Source organism: Propithecus coquereli, unplaced genomic scaffold, assembly GCF_000956105.1.
Source record: "Propithecus coquereli isolate 6110/MARCELLA unplaced genomic scaffold, Pcoq_1.0 Scaffold343, whole genome shotgun sequence".
In the NCBI taxonomy this organism is placed as follows: domain Eukaryota; kingdom Metazoa; phylum Chordata; class Mammalia; order Primates; family Indriidae; genus Propithecus; species Propithecus coquereli.
In genome coordinates this window covers 1,768,627-1,779,547 of record NW_012149097.1, presented here as the reverse complement: position 1 = coordinate 1,779,547, position 10,921 = coordinate 1,768,627, and the positions used below count along the sequence as shown (strand labels likewise).

The following is a 10,921-nucleotide window of genomic DNA, read 5'->3' as shown; positions in this document are numbered from 1 at the left end:
ATTTTTAGTAGAGACAGGGTCTCGCTCTTGCTCAGGCTGGTTTCGAACTCCTGAGCTCAAACAATCTGCCCGCCTCGGCCTCCCAGAGTGTTAGGATTACAGGTGTGAGCCACCGAGCCCGGCCCAAAAGAATATTCTTTAAAAAAAGTTTTAATGATCTAACTTTTGCTTTTAAGTCTAAACTCTTATCATAGATTAAGGCCTATGTTATTTGACACCAGACAACCTTTATTTAACTTTATATTTTTGTCTATAATTGCATGTCTAAAGTCTCCCTATACCTCAGTATTTATATCTATTTCTTTTTGCATTTTTAACAATTTTTACTCTGTATATTTTAGCACTGTTATTTATTTCATAAAGTTGTATGAGTTGTGTTATGGGTTGTAAGAAAAAAAGATACTCTTTCCTCATGTGATGTTTATACTTCTTAGATTCTACTTTGATGTAATCCCTGTTTTGTTTTTTTGTCTTTACCTTTTCCTCTTAAGTTTTCTAAATCTTTATTTTAAATGTGTCACTTGTGGACGTTTAAGAAAATCATATTCAAGAGACTTTCTGGTGAGTAAGTTTAATAAAATATATTTACTGTGTAACTGGTAATCTGGAATATTTTAATGGTTCCTTGCTTTTTCTTTGATATATTTCTAACTTTAAATATATTTTCTTTAACTTTTTTCTTATGTGATTTGAAAGGAATGCATTGTTTACCATTTTGATATTAATCCTTAAAGTTTTTTAAAAAATATTTTACCTGAATTTTCCTAATTATTTACATCAACCATAAATATATTCCAGCTCCTTTCTTTGTAAGATAAGAAAATAACTGTAACTTTCTTTCATTTTCTCCTGTTGCCTAGTTTTATTGGTATAATCTGAGATTTTATAGTTTATTGTTTTCAGATTTTTTACATTGTAATTATCATTTGCATTTTATCTTGAAGTCATATATTTATCTAGACACAATCCTACATTTAAATTCCTTTAACAAAACTACTACCAGTCTTTAAAACCTCTGAAAGTCTTTGCAGTAGTCCCCCCTTGACCACAGTTTTGCTTTTCCAGTTTCAGTTACCTGCGGTCAGTTGCGTTCTGAAAATATGAAGTGAGAAATTCCAGAAATAAACAGTTCATAAGTTTTCAATTGCGTGCTCTTGTGCATAGCGTGATGAAATCTCGCGCCATCCGGCTCCATCATGTCTTCATTTCATCGTGTAGGCATTCGATCATCTCACAGTATCACGAGAAGAAGGGCGAGTGCAGTACAATGAGAGAGACTACATTCACTGGCTTTCACCGAATACAGTATAGTATTATGATTGTTCTATTTTATTATTAGTTATTGTTAATCTTACTGTATAACGTTTATAAATTAAACTTTATCATAGGTATGTATGTATAGGAAAAATCATGGTATATATAGGATTCATTACTATCCATGGTTTCAGGCATCCACTGGGGGTCTTGGAACGGATCCTCCAAGGATAAGGGGGTACTGTTGTATTTTAATTAATTTCTAAGTAGCTGGACTATTCTTTCTTCATTCATTTGTTCGTTCATTTAACATGTAATTCAAGACTAATTTTCCCATACAAATACGGGTAAAGAGAATATGTTCTTGGAGCTCATAAATCCTTATCCATTTTTTTTTCTTTAATGTTGCTTTACATTTTCTCAGCATTAGAAATGCAGTAGAGGCCAGGTGCGGTGGCTTACACCTGTAATCCTAGAACTCTGGGAGGCTGAGGTGGGAGGATCGCTTGAGTTCAGGAGTTCAAGACCAGCCTGAGTAAGAGTGAGACCTGGTCTCTACAAAGAATAGAAAAATTAGCTGGGCATGGTGGCGTGTGCCTGTAGTCCCAGCTACTTGGGAGGCTGAGGCAGGAGGATCGCTTGAGCCCAGTTTGAGGTTGCAGTGAGCTATGATGACAACACTGCACTGTAGCCGGGGTGATAGAGTTAGACTCTGTCTCCTCCCAAAAAGAAAGAAAGAAAGAAAGAAATGCAGTAGAACATGGTTGTTAACAGAGAAGGCTTTGGAGTCAGCCTGTGTTCAAATCCATGCTCTATTATTTACTAACTGTGTGGTTCTGAGCAAGTTACCTCAACTTTTTGAGCGTTAGTTTTCTCATCTATAGACTGGGATAGTAAAAGTACCTTTTCCATAGGGCTGTTGTAGAGATAATGCATGTAAACCATTTAGAAATATTCAAAAAGTATTAACTGCTGTTATTATTCCTAATATTTTACAGTGTTCTTTCCTAAATTGACATACCACATTTAACTTACTTTCAGCTATTTTTCAGCATGAACATAAACACACCCACTTAATGAAAGATAGGAATTGGATGATATTGTTATAAGATATACAAATCTTTTAAATGATAATAACCGTAAATGTTAAAATACACATTAATCATGAAAATCACTTACAGAAAGAACACGGACACAACAGCATGGTTCAAAAAATATAGGCAAACAGTAGTGGATATTTCTGTTTACCAGCTAAAGTTACGTTGTCATGTAGCTTTGGTGTAAGACAACTTCTTAAATGGGGATTCTCAATTTTTTTTTTTTAAAACCCTAGAAATGGACATTATTTAAAACTTTTTATATCATACTATATTAAATAGACATAATTCAAATTACATAAAACATGACTAAACTCTCTTCCTTTTGCCCTCCCGTGTGAATTACTACTTAGCTGTGTAGAAAATTTGTGGGTCACAGTTTTCTCCTCAGGACTCTGTGGGTGTTGTTTTATTGTCTTCCTTTACTACAGAAGTAATATCTGATAGTAGAAAAACATTAGAGAATATGTACAATGAAGAAGAATAGTACCACCAGGGATAACCACTGTTTTAGGCTCTTTTCCTCTTTGGGTGCACACACAGACACACTCACTCTTTTCACCTGCCGAGTTCCATATCAGACTGTCAGGCCTCTGTCTTTTTCCTCTGTGTCAGGGTATTGTATTTATAGATATTTTAGAAAGAGACAGCAGAGAAGGCAGGAGCCGGCTAGAAAGATTCCATAGAGGGAGGGAAGGGAGGGAGGGAAGGAGGAAGGAAGGAAGGAAGGACCCACCTGCCCCCAAAACAACAACCACAAGAAAGAAAACAGGGAAAGAAAAAATTCTCTTCCTTTTCCTCTGTGAGGAAGACTACATAGCAGTGTATGGGGAGGGTGCTCCTGCTGCCTGCGTGTGACGCTAAAAGAGGAGGGCTGTCCCTCCCCGTGTGGAAACAACCTGGGCTGCTTTTCCTCAGAGTTAAATCACAATGTGGATGCTGAGGGAGGTTTATTTCATTCTTTACTTCGTCTTCAGGTGACAGATCCAAAATTATGCAGAGTTATAGAGGAACTGGTTTTGTGCTGCGACCTTTGTGCTTCATTTCCTTGAACCACATAATAAGTAAGCCAATTAAGGCGTTGGCAGGTGCTAACCTGGATACTCTCTCCTTCCTTGACACTCTCACCCTCTTTACTGCCACTTCCTCCCAGTGTTCCTGCCTTAGCGTTTCCTGGAAAGCACCACCCCTTTCTACAGCAGTTCATTTGCCCTTTTACTCATTCACGCAACAAACGTTTATTCTAGGTGTCTGTCACGTGCCTGCCACTCTTACAGGTATTGGCGATAGAGCAGTGAACAAAACCAGCCAAGTTCTGTTTTGTGTCTTGCAAATTTTACAACTTTCTGCCTTATTGTAAAATATAGTCTCCTGATTTCTGCTGGCTCTGTAGATGTGTGGGGTCAGGTGTGTCTTCAGGATTATGACTTGTTCTGCCCTAAATACTTTCTAATATCACATGAGGAAGATTAATTTCTTTCAGAAAATCCCCTCATCTAATGAACCTCAGAGGTCCCTATGCTTTTTATATAATATTGTTCTTCTAGCATAGAATACATTTTCCTCTCCTTTTCTCAATCCTTTCCTTCCTTTAAATCTTCCAATCTTCATGAAGACTTCTTCAATACATAGTGATTTCTTCTTCTCCTAACTTTATAAACGCACTGTCTTGCTAGCTTGATCCAGAAGAAATATAATGCCAGCCACATACGTGATTTTAAGAGTCTCATGCTCTATCGGCTGAGCTAGCCAGGCGGGTACGACACATACATAACTTTAAATATTCTAGTAGCCGCATTTAGAAAGTAAAAGGAAATAGAAAAAATTAATTTAAATAATATATTTTATTTACTCCAAAACGTGAAAAAAATTATCATTTCAATGTGTAACCAATATAAAAACATTAAATGAGATATTTTATATTTTTTTTAGTACTAAGTCTTGAAATTGAACTAGCCACAGTTCAGATACTCAATAGTCACATGTGGTTAGTGGTCACTGGACAGTGAGGGTCTGGTTATTCATTTGACATACAGTGTACTGCCTTGACACTTTAGTTTTAAACTAAAGCTGGGGGAATGGAAAGGAGGAGAGATACTATAATTTTTTTTAAAGAAACTTCTCTAAATTTCCCTAGTTGTTTTCTTTCTCCTTTTTCACTGTCATTATATCATTGCTCTTTTTCTTTGATTAAATGCAAAATAGATCAAACTACATTTTATGTCTTTTTACTAGTGGTGACCTTTCTTTATTGTTTCTAGAATTGGAGTGTTTCTGTTTTATATTCCCAGGTTCACCCACTCAAATAAGTTTCCTCTTGAATTTAAAGGAGTATCCCAGGAAGGAAATACAGTTTTCATAATCATCAAAGCCTTTCTAGCTTAAAAATTCTGTAACCTGTGATTCATCTAAAATTTTGATAATGCTTCTCAGTTATCTTCTTAATGTAGAATTTTAAAATGTTTTCAAGTTTGACAAGATTAATGCAAACTATTTAAGGATAATTCCAAACTCACCATTCACTAAGTCTCTGAATAATATATTGTCTGCAAAAAAAAAAGATTCTATCAAGAATATTTTGTTAAGTTAGTGAAAAGTGGGTTAGAAATGGATTATTATAGGCCGAGCACAGTGGCTCACACCTGTAATGCTAACACTGCCACTTTGGGAGGCTTGAGGTGGGAGGATTGCTTGAGGCCAGGAATTCAAGATCAGCCGGAGCAAGAGTGAGACCCTGTCTCTAAGAAAAAATTAGCTGGGCATGGTGGCGCATGCCTATAGTCCCAGCTACTTGGGAGGCTGAGTCAGAAGGATCACTTGAGCCCAGGAGTTGGAGGCTGCAGTGAGCTATGATCGGGCCACTGCCCTGCAGCCTGGGGAACAGAGTGGGACCCTGCCTCAAAAAAAAATAAATAAATAAAAATAAAAGAAAAAGAAAGGAATGAATTATTATAAATCAATATGACTTAACAGAATCCTGTTTTGAGTTTATAGGAGGCACATGACTCACTCCTAGGGAAGAAATTGCCAGGCATGTGATAGGCACCTAAAATAATATAAATAGGCTGAACAGATTCATGTAGAATCCTGAACTCCTGAAAGTATAGTAGTACAATACCTGATGCTCTTTTATAAAGGGATTTAGGCATTTAGGGAGCTGCCAGTGGATTTTTTGGGAACCCTTAATATAATACTATTTCTGTGATTTTCTTATAAGACTATCAAAATACTTGTCCCACAAATCAAACAGATCCTGCAGGCTATATTCAAGGCAGCCATTAGGTCAAGGCTATATTTTTTCCCAAAAGCTTGGAATAATTGTATAAGCAACAAAAAAAATCATTAAAACATTGAGAAATAATACATACTTTATGGCTATTGGAAAGAGTTCCAAAGAGCACACATTCGAAAACTAATTACTTTGCTTTAAACTTTTAGGTAAAATTCAAAAATCCACATATGTTAAAATTTAGAACCCAGAAGAAGCAGTGATCAAACTCTGTTACTTTATCGAACAGACTAACCTTCTTTTTTATGTCGTCTATACCCCTCACAGAATGTTTGCTGTCATTTGCATATATTTGAGCCAGGAGCAGTGGGTTGTACACAACAACTTCAGCATCACCATAAACTTCAGAGAAACCGTTTTTTCTCACAACAAAGGCAGCTCTGTGCGTGGCCTTCAGTTGGCCGCCTGGAAAATGACTGTAGTTGACAACTGCTGGGTCAGTGTGGATATTCGTGTTAATTTTCCAAGCTGGGTAACAACATGCCTATTGTTAGGGCATAGAAACGTGAGAGATTAGCAATGAGCAACTTGACCAACAGCTAACTGAAGGAAGCTTGATTCAATACGAAGGGAGAAAATTGTGCAGTAGCTTCACTTACCGTTAGTTTATTGCCTCTGTTACTCAAAGAAGCGGAGGGGAGGAGAAATAATCTGGCTCATATTATTTCAGTGCTAGCTGAAAAGAGAGTAATGCACGAAAGGATCTTGCCTGGAGAGATGAGCCCTGCATGTGAATGTTAGAAGAGCCACGCCTGCAAGGTATGAAGCTGCATTAGATTTATTTGTATTTTTTAAAAGTAGAATATAAGTAAAATGGCCATTTATAAGGAGAATTTCAATACACATGGTTTGCCAGTTTTAAGTAAGGGTTAACTAAGCTCAATGTTTTAGATAGGAGATATAGCCAGGAATGTTAAAAAAAAAAAAAAAAAAGGATTGGAAAGACATTTTTTTGGTTGCAGACATTTTATTTCTTATATTATCTTGGTATTTAAATTTCTTTTGGAGTCAAAACAGAAAAAACACTTTTAAATATTTAGATAGACTATGTTTCTATTTAATACATTATGCTGAATGTTTTCCTTTTTAATAAAAAGCTAATGAAAGATTCCTATCATTTTTCTATTTCTAAGACTTTCCTAATATCCTGGTGCCACCGTAGAACCCACAACCTAGCTTACTTTCTGTGTTTCCTGCTTTCCTATTCCTACTTTTAATGTGTGGGTAGCTGAGCAGTAAAAGGTGTGGTCAGAGAAATGTGGCTCACTCCTCAACTCTGGTGCCTGCCTCTCGCCTGGCATCTGCACCAGTTGGTGACCGGTGACGTGGTGGTAGCAGAATGGGTCTTGGAGACCTAAATAATTCCCATCATTTGTTTAATGTCTGCCATGTGCCAGGTGTTGTACATAGCATCTCACTAGTCCTCAAAACAGTTCTGTAAGAAAGGGCACAGTTATCCTCTTTTTAAAAAAGAACAAAATGAGGCCTCAAGAGATTATGTTAACTCTCGCCCAAAGTCATTTAACAAATCTGGTAAGAAGCAGAGTCAGGGGACAGCAGCAATGAAAAAAGCACATGGCAGTTCCTTTCTGTGACGAAACAGGGGAGTGAATGGCAACCTGAAAGGTCTGGCTATATAACTTCCAGACCCAAGACTCCTTGGAAAATAGAAAATGCAAAAGCAGATTAGAGCAGGAGACTAAGTGTGGAACAATTTGGGATAAATAGAATCTGAGGGTCCTGGTGAGAAAGTAATTAAGAAAGCTGGAGAAGGTCTAGAGCCCCATTTAATTTACATTCCATTGAATAACAGGAGAGTGATTATCCTGAGACTTGTTAAAACTTGCCCTTTGTTAGTAATGTTTATCCTCTATTTCCCAATTATGAATAGCAGTAGTAACCCTTAAAAAACCTCAGAACAACCAATGCTTATTCCAGGGACAGGGGAAAAGGGGAGAAGCCTGTGTTCATTCTATAATTAGCTAAGGTGTACTTAAACTCTGGTCCGAGGCAGTAGCTGATGCCAGTGGAATAGGCAGCCAAGAACTCAACTCCTGGCTGTAAGAATTTATACAAGTTGAAGGCTTGTGTCCTTCCAGAGGTGACAGAGGATAGAGAGGGAAGAAAAGAAACTGCTTTAGGAGTTCAGTGACAGTGCTGCTCCATCAGTCCCATCCCTCCATCTCTGCGGTCTCCAACCCCTGGCCCATGGCCTGTTAGGAACTGGGCCGCACAACAGGAGGTGGCAGCAGCCAGCCAGCTTCATTTGTGTTCACAGCTGCTCCCCATAGCTCGCATCACTGCCCGAGCTCCACCTCCTGTCAGATCAGTGGCGGCATTAGATTCTGCATCATGGCGAGTTATATAATTTTTTCATCATATATTACAATGCAGTAATAATAGGAGTAAAGTGCACAATAAATGTAATGCACTTGAATCATCCCGAAACCATCCCCCACAACCTCCACCCTGGTCTGTAGAAAAATGTCTCCCATGAAACCGGTCCCTGGTGCCAAAAAGGCTGGGGACCACTGCTCCGTCCCACTACCTTTCTTTTTATTTAGCTTATGTTCTAAATCCTTTCTCAGAGTCCCAGTAACCCTAGTTGTTACCTCCCTACTCATTGCAGGCCTCTTACCTTCCAGAACCCTTGAAGTTCGAGTTTACATTTTTAGAAGGATGCCAGGGATCAGCCCAGTGAGTAGATTGAGTTCCTTAAGGGTTAAACCAGTAGAGGGAGAATTTTACCTTTACCTGTGGGGTCTTCCCAAAAATCTGAAGAATATGCAGAGCCCAGAGGTGAGCCTGGAAATCCAGAGAGGCCTGTGAACATATTCTAAAACCAAGGACTTCAAATATAGGTCTCAAAAGTGAGGGAATCAAGGGTTAAGGGAAAAGAAAAGAGTAGCAGGTTTAAAGTTAGGGGACAGCAGGCCTGTAAATTGCCGAGAACCAGTGTTTAACAGCAGCAGAGTAACTGGGGTAAAGAGGGTGGTGGGTTTGTTTAAAGAGACCAGGAAGGGGACAAAGTTCCTGTTGCCCATCAGGTTGTGGGGGGAGGAGTGAGTAAGTGAAAGAGATATTCCTAACATCTCAGGTTAAGACCTAGAATACGCTTCTCCCTAGAAAAATAATACATATTAAGTTTATCTGATGTTTTCTCATAATTGGAATGAGGTTATGCATTTTTGGCAAGAAAACTGTACAGTGATGTTTTCTTTTTCATGTGTTGTATCAAGTTTCGTGATGTTGATATGTGTTATTACTAGTGATGTTTTCTTTGATCATTTAAGTTTGTGTCTGCCAGGAAGAACTATTACAGATTGGAGGAGACTAAGGAGAAATAACTAAATACAATGTGGGTCTTGGATAGGATCCTAGAAAAAGGACATTAGTGGCAAAATTGGTGAAGTTCAAAGAAGGTCTGAAGTTTAGTTAACAGTATTGTACCAATATTTATTACATGTTCTTGATAATTATACTATGGTTATAAAAGATGTTAACATTTGGGGAAGAGGGGTGAGGGAAGTAAGGGTACTCTTTGTACAATTTTCAGTTTTCTGTAAGTCTAAAATTAACTCAAAAAGTTAAAAAATAATGATCACTAACATTTACATTGTGCTTGCGCCAGATGTACTCTGCATCTGTTAACTGTTATTCCTCTCAACAACCCCGTGAGGGGAACTGTTATCCCCACTTGACATATGAGGAAACCTGGATACAGAGAGGTAGGAAACATGTTCAGTGTCATGTGGCCATTACGTGGTCACATAGAAAGCAGCTGAGTTGGGATTTGAACTGAGACACTTTGGATCTAGAAATCAATTACAGCATACTGGCTGTGCTATATATGTGTGCTATATATGCACATGGTTTAAAAATAATTCAGACATACCAGAAACATGTCTATCCTCCTCTGAGCCAATCTCTGTTACTAGTTTTTTGGTTTTTCTTTTAATCCTTCAAAGAAGAATTTACTCTTGAACATTGATAGCAGCCCTCTTTGGCTTTTATCCATAATATTCAGAGCTATGCTGTGGCAATGTTTTATTTTCTTTTTAGAATCTTTTCATGGCACGCTTACTATTGTAGATAGTAGCTGTGTTGGAGACTAGGGAATCCCCTATGAGTTGGTCAAAGTCTTTATGAGTAAAGTGTAAATTGCTCATAACTACTAGGTGCTCATGCCTACAATAAGATTAAGCAGAATCAAACTTCGTTTGGAATTTAGCTAAGCTCTGCTGTCACTCTCATGAGTGCTTTGATTAGTATGAATGCCTTTTTCATGTTAGTATTGAGATCACCGATTTTTTTTTAACCCAACGACTTGTCAGCCATTGTAACAATGACTTTGTTAGTAGTCTTTAGAATTGAAGAAAGATTATGATGTGAATTACTGTAGTTTATCCTCTGGGAATCTGAATGAATTACTTGAGTTTTGTCTAATTAGTCTGCCTAATGGAGAAACCCAGCTTCCTTAAACTGCCAGAGGTAGAAAGTTCCATAAGGTACATGTTGCTCTAAAGGAAGACTCTGTCTTTGACTTAAATGGAAAGTTGATAAAAATGCATATATTAACAGTTACTGACTCAATAAACTTCATAATTCTAGGAATCAATCACTGCTGATTCATATGTTTAGATATATTCATTTCTATCTTTCTGTATGCCTAGACGCCCCCTAAAAAAACTTATTAGAGGTGAGAAAAGTGAGAGGTGAGAAAAGTAACAGGAATTTTCTGTCTATTTAGACACGCAAACACAGCAAGCATGCAATCTTTGATGTAGAAGTAACTTGTCTGTCTTTATTTCCTTAGGGCATTTTTTTCCTGTGCATTGCATTAAAAATTTGTAAATAGCAGAAATTGTGACTTTTCTTTTACCTTTAGATTCATGGTGCGGGGAAAGAATCTAATAGCAGATATTTGCTTTGGAAGGTCCAAAAGTCTGTAAACTAAAAATAAAATCCTAAGATCCTAAGCCCCCCTGCTGACTGAACAGACCTGCTCTTGGCCGTTAGAACCCCAGAAAAACCTTAAAACTGAGTTCCTGGCTATGAAGGGGAAGGTAGGTCAGGCATGCCTCATTATGCCTTTTGGAGTTTAGATGCAGCACTTGATCATCGTTAACATTTGTTAAAACAGAGATTGTAAGACTGACAAAACAGACTTTTTGTGACACTAAGATACTAAATTATCAACAAGACCTAAGGCCATGAAAGGCAAAGGTTAAATCACACCTGGAGACCATCAATTTGCTTAACACATGACTTGAGTCGATAT

General features: G+C 37.7%; 1 protein-coding gene across 1 annotated transcript in view; it reads left to right on the top strand.

Annotated features, from left to right (window-relative positions):
• Positions 1 to 10,921, top strand: part of ART3 (ADP-ribosyltransferase 3) — an 88,221-nt gene that overhangs the window by 21,597 nt on the left and 55,703 nt on the right. The gene's annotated exons all lie outside the window — the stretch shown is intronic.